Below are 8,709 nucleotides of genomic sequence, written 5' to 3'. Positions count from 1 at the left end.
TGCAATCATAGGGGATCCAGGCCAGGTGTGTGAGTGAAGTTCATGATGGGATTTGTAGTGCAGTTAAATGTGAGTGTTCTCCAGCAGCCTGCAAGAGCAACACATCAGAACATGGTTAAATTTTTTATCCGGAATCACAGATAAAGTTAAACATCAATCGTCTTAAGTTACAATTATGAATGTTCGAATCAAACTACATCAGCATTTTTTTCAGGTTGCACAAGCTAATACGTAGTCAAAAGAAGCGAGATCATGCCATGGCAGAAGAACAGCATATACTACTACGACAAAGATCTCCTCAGGTACAGGTTATGTGCTTTATTCAGTGTTAAATGCTCCCAATGTAAATTTAAATACCATTTTACATGACACTTACTGTAATACTACTTAAAGCAGTGCAAGATATTCTCAGATCTTGAAAATAAAATAACTAGCAGACGGCTTGAAAATTAAATATAGAACAGCGATTCAGTGCAAACCAACAACATCAGTCACTCATAGACCGTTAATAATGTTAAAGAGGTTTAATATGCTTAAATTAGATTAAAAGCCTTCATCATTGCGTTGGAAGTGCAGTGGCCGGTATTCAAATGTTTCTTTCATATTAAGTCACTTTTGGTGCAGACAGTCAAATTGCTTGTCACTGAAATCTTGTGTTACGTGTTGTTAGGTGTTACACTTTTCCCTATTCAAAACTATACAAGTGATATATCGTGTATATTCTATAGGCAATATGCAAATATTTCAATGATTTATGTGCAAAAAAAAGTTTGTAAAGTAATATTCTCACAATTTTAGTGGCTGTATAAGAGAGCTGCTCTAATATTATTTGCATTTTAAACCTTACATAAAAGAAGATATTTTTATTATTTTAATTCATTTTCCTTCAGCTAAGTCCCTTTATTTATTAGGGGTCGCCACAGCGGAGTTAACTACCAACTTATCTTTTATGCAGTGTATGCCCTTTCAGCCACAACCCAGTATTGGGAAACACACATACACTCTTACATTCACACACATACACTACAGCAAATTTAGTGTATTCAATTGTCCTATTGCGCATGTCTTTGGACTGTGGGGGAAATCGAAGCACCCGGAGAAAACCCACGCAAACACAGGGAGAACATGCAAACTCCACACAATAAGTCAGCGGATAATGTCTGTCTCTACCTATAGCTCACAAATCACAACAGTTTTCTGTTCATTTTCCATTTCAAATTGCATTTTGGGTCACTGATTTTAGCTCTTACTGTACATCTTTTGATGTTGAAAATGTATCTTTTGATGAAGTTAAAAGTTAATGAAAATAACTTAGTAGTCTAAAACTGCATATTGTGTAAATAATAATAATGTATATTGATGTTTAAAACCCGCTCTTGTTTTTGACCCATATACAACTTAAGCTTCAGCACAAACGAGATGATATAATTCTTTCAGTTCCACTCATAAACCTTTCATCTTTTGTTTTGTCCTCAGGCTCGACTGGTGCAGTCGCTGTGTAAAATGTTTTAAATAGTTTTCCTTTTGTGTACCATGACAAAAACCACAGCATACAAGTTCAGAATGACATGAAGATGATCAAGCAGTGACCGAATCTCAACTATTCATTTAACCTTCTGTCATGTAAGCCTCACACACGTCTTCCAGTCCATCTTTATTGCATGTAACCGAACACACACCTCTTCCTTTGATCAAAATCTCCCCTCTGACCTTCTTCTGCACACACACTTTCTTGTGACCTTGTTGGCTTTCTCTCCTCCCCTTTCCTGTGTGTGTGTGTGTGTGTGTGCACGGCAGTGACTAGCCTGACTAATGTGTGCACGGCCCCCACCCTCAGAGTGTGTGTGAGTGTGTGTCAGTGGCCAGCCTGACTAATGTGTGTCCTGGCCCCCACCCTTCCCATCCATCAGGCCCTGCACATTGTTTTGACGTCTAGTTAATTCTCGCCTGATGATTTATCAAACTCTTATTACGGCCCGCTGAAAGCCTCATTTATTGTCTTGATGTATGGTAATGATAGGCCTACTGCAGCCCTCCTGAATCTTAACTAACTCCTCTACTTCTCTGCCTCTCTCCCTCTCTTTCTCTCTGCTTTTATCATCCTTTGCTCTCTCTCTCTCCCCCCATCTCTTCTGTTCACATTAGGTCATTGCCAAGTGCTTTATCACTTTCTAAGTCATTGTTTCTGCAGTAATCTCTCTCTAGTTTTAATATCCTCTCTTTCTCTCTCTCTCTGTGTTTTAGTCGAATGTCTCACCACAGGAAATTATGTGCAAGATTATTCTGTTCCACCTGTGAGTGAAGCGGCTCCTCCATCTTTAGCCCATTACACCCAGTAAACGCCATAGATTTCCTCGCATAGATCTGGCCACATCGCATTAGCTTTATGTTAGTCTGTAAGGTCTATAGGCCATTGGTTTCCGTTTGGCCTGATCGCCGCTGACAGAGGATCAGAGAACTGCTGGTGTGTGCGACTCTTTGGGAGCATCGGATATCAGCTACAATAAATCCACAATGACTTTGTTACTGACACATAACAAAACACTCTGTTTAATAATTCACCATAGAGCAGGAATGCGGGGCTATTAGCTATTTGCTGCAATGCAATAAAAAGGCTTGTGAGAAATCAATACAGCCAGACTATTTCCTGGACAGTCGTTCGACCACGTTCTTAATGGATGTGCGATCATTATCGTTGCAAGCATGGTACTGTACAATGTGACTGCATTTTGGATTTTTTTCATGTTTAAGGTTCAAATCTGCATGTAGGATGTCCCATTTGATGATTAACTTGAAGAAGCCTCAGAGAATTATCTGCTAGTTGTTATGTTCTCAATTTCACATCCACTGGATAAACTTGCTTTCATACAACAAACAAGTTAAAGGTATATTTTACACCTCAATTTACTTATCATTAACCCTTGTTCCAAACCCATAAGATATTTGATTGTTCTTTGACTATGTAAATATGCATACTTCTCTACAAAGATGGTGAAATACAGTATGTAAAACAGCTACTTTAGTGCTATTGAACTTATTCTTGTAAGATTGGAATTTTATTGGCTCAAGGCTTCCAGTCTCATTCACTTCCAATGATTTTTTTAGCCATTAAAAACAGCAAATTTTTCAGCTTGATGGTGTAAACTTATATTTTCTTATTATTTAAAATGTTGATGTATTGTCCAGCCTGATCTCACAAGAAAACATAACTGCTTTACATTTTGTCAGTTTAGTGGCTAATTCAGTTCAGTCATATGAAAATGTACGATTTAAAAAGGAGGCATGGCACCCAACCGTACCCCTTAAGCCAATCGTCATTGGGGATAAGCAAATTGTACTAAATTGTATAATGAGATCATACGAATAGCGTTTTTTCGGTGAGATTGTATTGCTATTGTCATAAACACTAATGTTTGTAAAGCAAATAGCTTGATGATTTAGTGAATTGCCATTTATGAGTCATTTCACAATAGGCAAATGAATCAGAAGTACTAAAACAACCGCAGAAAAGAGTGCACTCCAAAATAGCAATAAATAAGGTAAATATGTTAAAATTTACAGAATGAACTAAAGGCAAAAAGTAATGGATGACCTGCTTCTTGCTGACCATATGGCCATAGACTAGTGATGGATTTGATTAATGGTGAAGTGATTCGCATGTGTTGTAAAACTACAGTCACACAATAGTTTGAGCTTACAAAATTCTTCATATGGCACTGTGAAAAGGAGCGGTAATAAACAGAATGAGTAGGCATTAAAAAGTGAGCGACTGCTCCAAATTTTTGTATAGAGAGGTCATGATTTGATCTTCTGTTGGTTTCATGCAATCATGTGATGCGATTTCACAGGTCAGAGTTTACCAAGCTTAAACGTTCGAATGCAGTAACATGCAAAATTTGTCGCGCTAACTTGCATTTCCAGTCTGTTGCATTCACATATCTATAGGGTGAAAAGTGCAGTGTGACTGCAGCTTTAGTCAAACATCATTAACATCATGACAGGTGTAGCTCATTTACACTGCATTTACACAACACAATTATACATAGAAAGTCATTTCTAACCTACACAGAAAATATGTGATTTTGGGCACCAATGTCTCTTATGTACTTGTTGTCTAATGTAGTCGCTGAAAAAATATTTATTACACTGAAGGATTCGGATTTCTGCCTTCCAATCCATCTCAGCATGAATCAACATTTATCCTTTTCTCATCATCCTGTTTCTAATTTTTTTTAAATTAAGAATAAAGTTACCACATTGCTTAATATAAGAATGTTCAGTGCATCTGCCTGTCTTTTTGTAACTATTTTCAGGAGCCACCAACTTAGGTTAAGAGGTCACGGAGACCTCGAGTGAAACGGAAGGGCTGAGGACTGGAAACAACCGTTTCTAGTGTTATTTCTATGAGTTAAAATGTCTAAAGTGATTTTGTAAGACCTTGATTAGCTTGTTCAGATGTGTTTGATTAGGGTTGGAGCTAAAATCTGCAGGACACCGGCCCTCCAGTAACAAGTTTGCTGATTCCTGGTCTAGTGGATGTCTGACGTTGATGCTTAAGATATTGTTCAGAATATTACGCACACACCCACGTGGAAATGTTCCTAGTCTATCTGTGTTTTAACCAATTAGGTAAGAACACCTATATGTATGACGCAGTTAATGACATTATGTGAGAGTATAATTGTTATTGATTTGTGATTTTAAGCAGAGCGGCCTAGGAACTCATTCTACTGATGAAAATGCAAACTATCTTCAGTAAACTTCATTTATTTATTTATTGGAATCTGACTCTGGTTCTTCTTCATCTGACAGACTGCTCATTATTTGGGTTAAAACAGTAAAAAAATCCCTAAAACACAGACTAACAATGTTTAATACAGGTAGAGTGTACTCTAAGCAAAACACATATCATTTGAAAGGTCTGACATTGAAGATTTCTTATTTGGTGACTGATTTGTGATGAATCCATAAAATCTGTAAATTGGGTGACACCCATTGGCTATTTTTTCTACAGTGCCAAAAAAAAAATCTCATAAACCTTGATTTTTGTAGCATAACTTAAAAATGTTAAAATTAATAAATTATACACATAAACTATAAAACATTTAGTGTAGTATTTTTTTACAATAAACTTACACTATCATTTTTTAAATGCTGTTCATTTTCTTTAAAAAGAGGCTCATAAGTTCATAAAGGTTCATTTGAACAAAGTAAAAGGAACAACATACTGGGAAGACCATTTCAATATTCTAAATAATGTTGTCCATTGTAATAACAGTTATACAAAAAATATATAATTCCATTATCAAAAAATCCCGTGGTTCCAAGAGACATAGATACCCATAAAGATTTTTTTACAAGTGTAAGTGCAATAGGAATGCTGTTTGACCAATCAGATTCAAAGACTAGGGGCCCTATCATACACCTGGCGCAATGCGTAACGCAAATGTTGTTTGCTAGTTTCAGTTTGACGCAAGTGTTGTTTTGACGTGTTGCACCACCCTGTTTCAATAGCAAATGCATTTGCGCTCATAGGCGTTCTGCTCTAAAAAAGGAGGTGTGTTAAGGTACATTGCTGGTGCGTTGCTATTTTAAAATACACTGCTTTATAGACCAGCAGAGAGGAGGTCTTAAGTGCAGCTCAGAGTGTATCGGTTGTGTGCCTCGCTGAAACATTGCTTAATACACACAGGATGTACAGCAATATGCAAATATCTTCATAAGTGAAAAAAGACTCTTAGGGGAATGGGAGATGAGACTCTGATTGGTTTATTCTCAAAACACACCTATAACTCATTCAGAGAATAAAATCAACCCTGTTAGACCATGCGCTGCAGCGCAAAGTGGATTTTTCAGTCCTTAAAATAGCAAAAGTTGATTCGGAGATGCCCTTAATGTTTTTGTGCCCTGTGCTTTGAAATTTGCTCTAAGATCGTTAAAATAGAGCCCTAGAACTATTTACACTTATATGTGGCAACAGAAAAAAACATACTTATGAGGATTCAGATTGAAATATAAAAACATAAGACACCATATGACCAGCTTTTTGTCTTTTCTAAAGCTTGGAATAGTCCAGTGTAATGTTTAAGACTTTTAAAACTTTTGAACATTATTTAGCATATCTTGTTTCCTTTCATGTTTAGTTTGGGAGTAAAAGTCATATGAGAGTGAGTAAACAATGACAGGGTTTTGGTGATGAACTGTCCCTTTAAGGTCAGATGTTAACGCCATACAATGTATTTTCTTGTTAATTAGCTATTATTTCAAACTGAGAACAATCGCATGGCCATGCAAAGACAGAAATTGAGATCCTCTAGCATGACTATTCTTCTCTTTCACTGTTTCCCTCTCTTTCCATTGGTTCCTCAGTCCCCATGAGAACGTGCCCCTGGGGGTCTTTAAATACTTTATTGGGCTGTAACATTACCTTAATGTCTCTCAGCATTTCATCTGCCTACAGCCTAATGGGAAGTGATGGCAGCCATGTTTCTCTGCAGCAACGGCCTGAAACACATGGCTTCAGTTTCTGTTTCACAGGTGTGTGTGTGTGTGTTTTCTTTTAGGTAATGGGAACATGATGATGTCACTTACTGTTTGGAGTATCCAGTGTTCCTTTATGTGCAGGATAATTATATGACTTCTCTATCCCGCTCAGACTGTTCACACTTACGTAATCTGGATTTACTTCTAATCTAGACAGGAAAAGAAATTGAAGCAACTTGTTTTTCTCCTTTCATCATCATATCTTTCTCCGCTCTCTCACCTTCCCTCTTTCTGCAGATGAGCGATGAGAAGAACAGTGAAAGAGGTCAGACATTAGCAGGGCTATCTAATGACTGTTGCAGCTAGGCATTATGGGATGGGTGATCTGTCAGCGCCTGTCAGCGACGGGCCTTCCATTAGGGTTGCACCTGAGTGATGGGACACACATACTCTGCGCACACACACACACACACACAGGGCTCCAGACACCTCACAATATAACGGTTCCACCGCTGCTATGCATCATGTGTCATTCTAGAGCCCTCTATTTAATGACCCTGTCCATCCACACGCACACATCGCTCAATGTAAATTACACCTGACCCAAGGGGACAGACAGGAGGACAGCGAGAAGACTAGAGTGAGACAGCGTGAAAAGAGGAGATGTCTTTATTAAACTGAACATGAGACGCAGGTTATCAGACATGCACGCGTGTGAATCCATGTTATCAGTCATATGCATCTATTTGTGTTCTCTGAGGGCTGAACATCGCTTATTCTGCTACTGATATGCACATGTTGTTCTGTGTGAATCAGTCAGAGCTGCCACTATAACTGGATTGTTGAGCTACTAGAATGTTTAGCTAAATTCATTTCTATCAGTACAAATCCTAGTGAGCTGATCCTACTCTCTACCTACTCAGTAAAAAAATATCAGCTAATTACAGTTCCAATATTTTGTGCTTCATAAGCGTTTCTTGATTACTTATGGGTTGGAATTACATCATGGGATTTTGATCTGCTGCAGTTTAACAAAGTGACTTTTGTTGAAATTTAAGTAGTTTTAAATAATATAATGTATAAAAGAAATATCTAAAAATCATGTATAAAAAAAATCACAGAAAAAGTTCTGGCAGTTTATTACAAGGTTTTTGTTTCATTAAAAAACAAGACCAACCCAGACAGTATATCACTTTAAACTATTCAATATGATAATAAAAGTAAAATTTGAAACTTTTTAGGGTTAAAATTGTTGGAAGATCCCATAATGCAATTCAAAATCTATCACTCAATCAATCAATCTATCTATCTATCTATCTATCTATCTATCTATCTATCTATCTATCTATCTATCTATCTATCTATCTATCTATCTATCTATCTATCTATCTATCTATCTATCTATCTATCTATCTATCTATCTATCTATCTATCTATCTATCTATCTGTCTGTCTGTCTGTCTGTCTGTCTGTCTGTCTTTCTGTCTGTCTGTCTGTCCGTCTGTCCGTTCGTTCATCCGTCCGTCCGTCTAAACAATAATTGAAGTCCATCCATCCATCCATCCATCCATCCATCTATTCAAACAATAATTGAAGTCTGTCCATCCATCCATCCATCTACCCATCCATCCACCTATCTATCTATTAAAACAATAATTGAAGTCCGTCCATCCATCCATCCATCCATCCATCCATCCATCCATCCATCCATCCATTCAAACAATAATTGAAGTCCATCCATCCGTCCGTCCATTCATCCATCTACCTAAAGAATAATTGAAGTCAATTCATCCGTCCATCCGTCCATCCGTCCATCCATCCATCCATCCATCCATCTATCTATCTATCTATCTATCTATCTATCTATCTATCTATCTATCTATCTATCTATCTATCTATCTATCTATCTATCTATCTATCTATCTATCTATCCAATAATTGGTCTATCCATCCATCCCTATAAAGGTCTCCCTATCTGCCCCTCAACCATCAGTCTCTATCCCTCCGTCTTTCTATTAATGTTATGACGAGATCATCGCCCTTTCTTTCCCGTAGGCCTCTCAGTCCTTGCTTCTTGACGAGAATGAATCACCTTTTCTTTCATCCGTCTCTCTCGTCTTCCCTGGCCCTCTCCTTCACTGTCACCCCATCCGTCATCTTATCCCCGGTTATAATACAGCCCATATGAGCTGATTGGCCCGAGATGGTCTCCACACACTTTCATTT

General features: G+C 37.6%; 1 long non-coding RNA gene across 1 annotated transcript; it reads left to right on the top strand.

Moving 5' to 3' along the window:
- On the top strand, positions 1–3,133 carry LOC110438646 (uncharacterized). The gene is made up of 4 exons (XR_011015353.1): positions 1–69; positions 215–302; positions 1,477–1,623; positions 2,245–3,133. It is a non-coding gene; the product is annotated as an uncharacterized lncRNA (long non-coding RNA).
- Positions 3,134–8,709: the final 5,576 nt, after the last annotated feature.

The sequence above is a fragment of the Danio rerio genome, chromosome 5 (assembly GCF_049306965.1).
Source record: "Danio rerio strain Tuebingen ecotype United States chromosome 5, GRCz12tu, whole genome shotgun sequence".
In the NCBI taxonomy this organism is placed as follows: Eukaryota; Metazoa; Chordata; class Actinopteri; order Cypriniformes; family Danionidae; genus Danio; species Danio rerio.
This window is presented reverse-complemented; position numbering and strand designations above follow the sequence as displayed.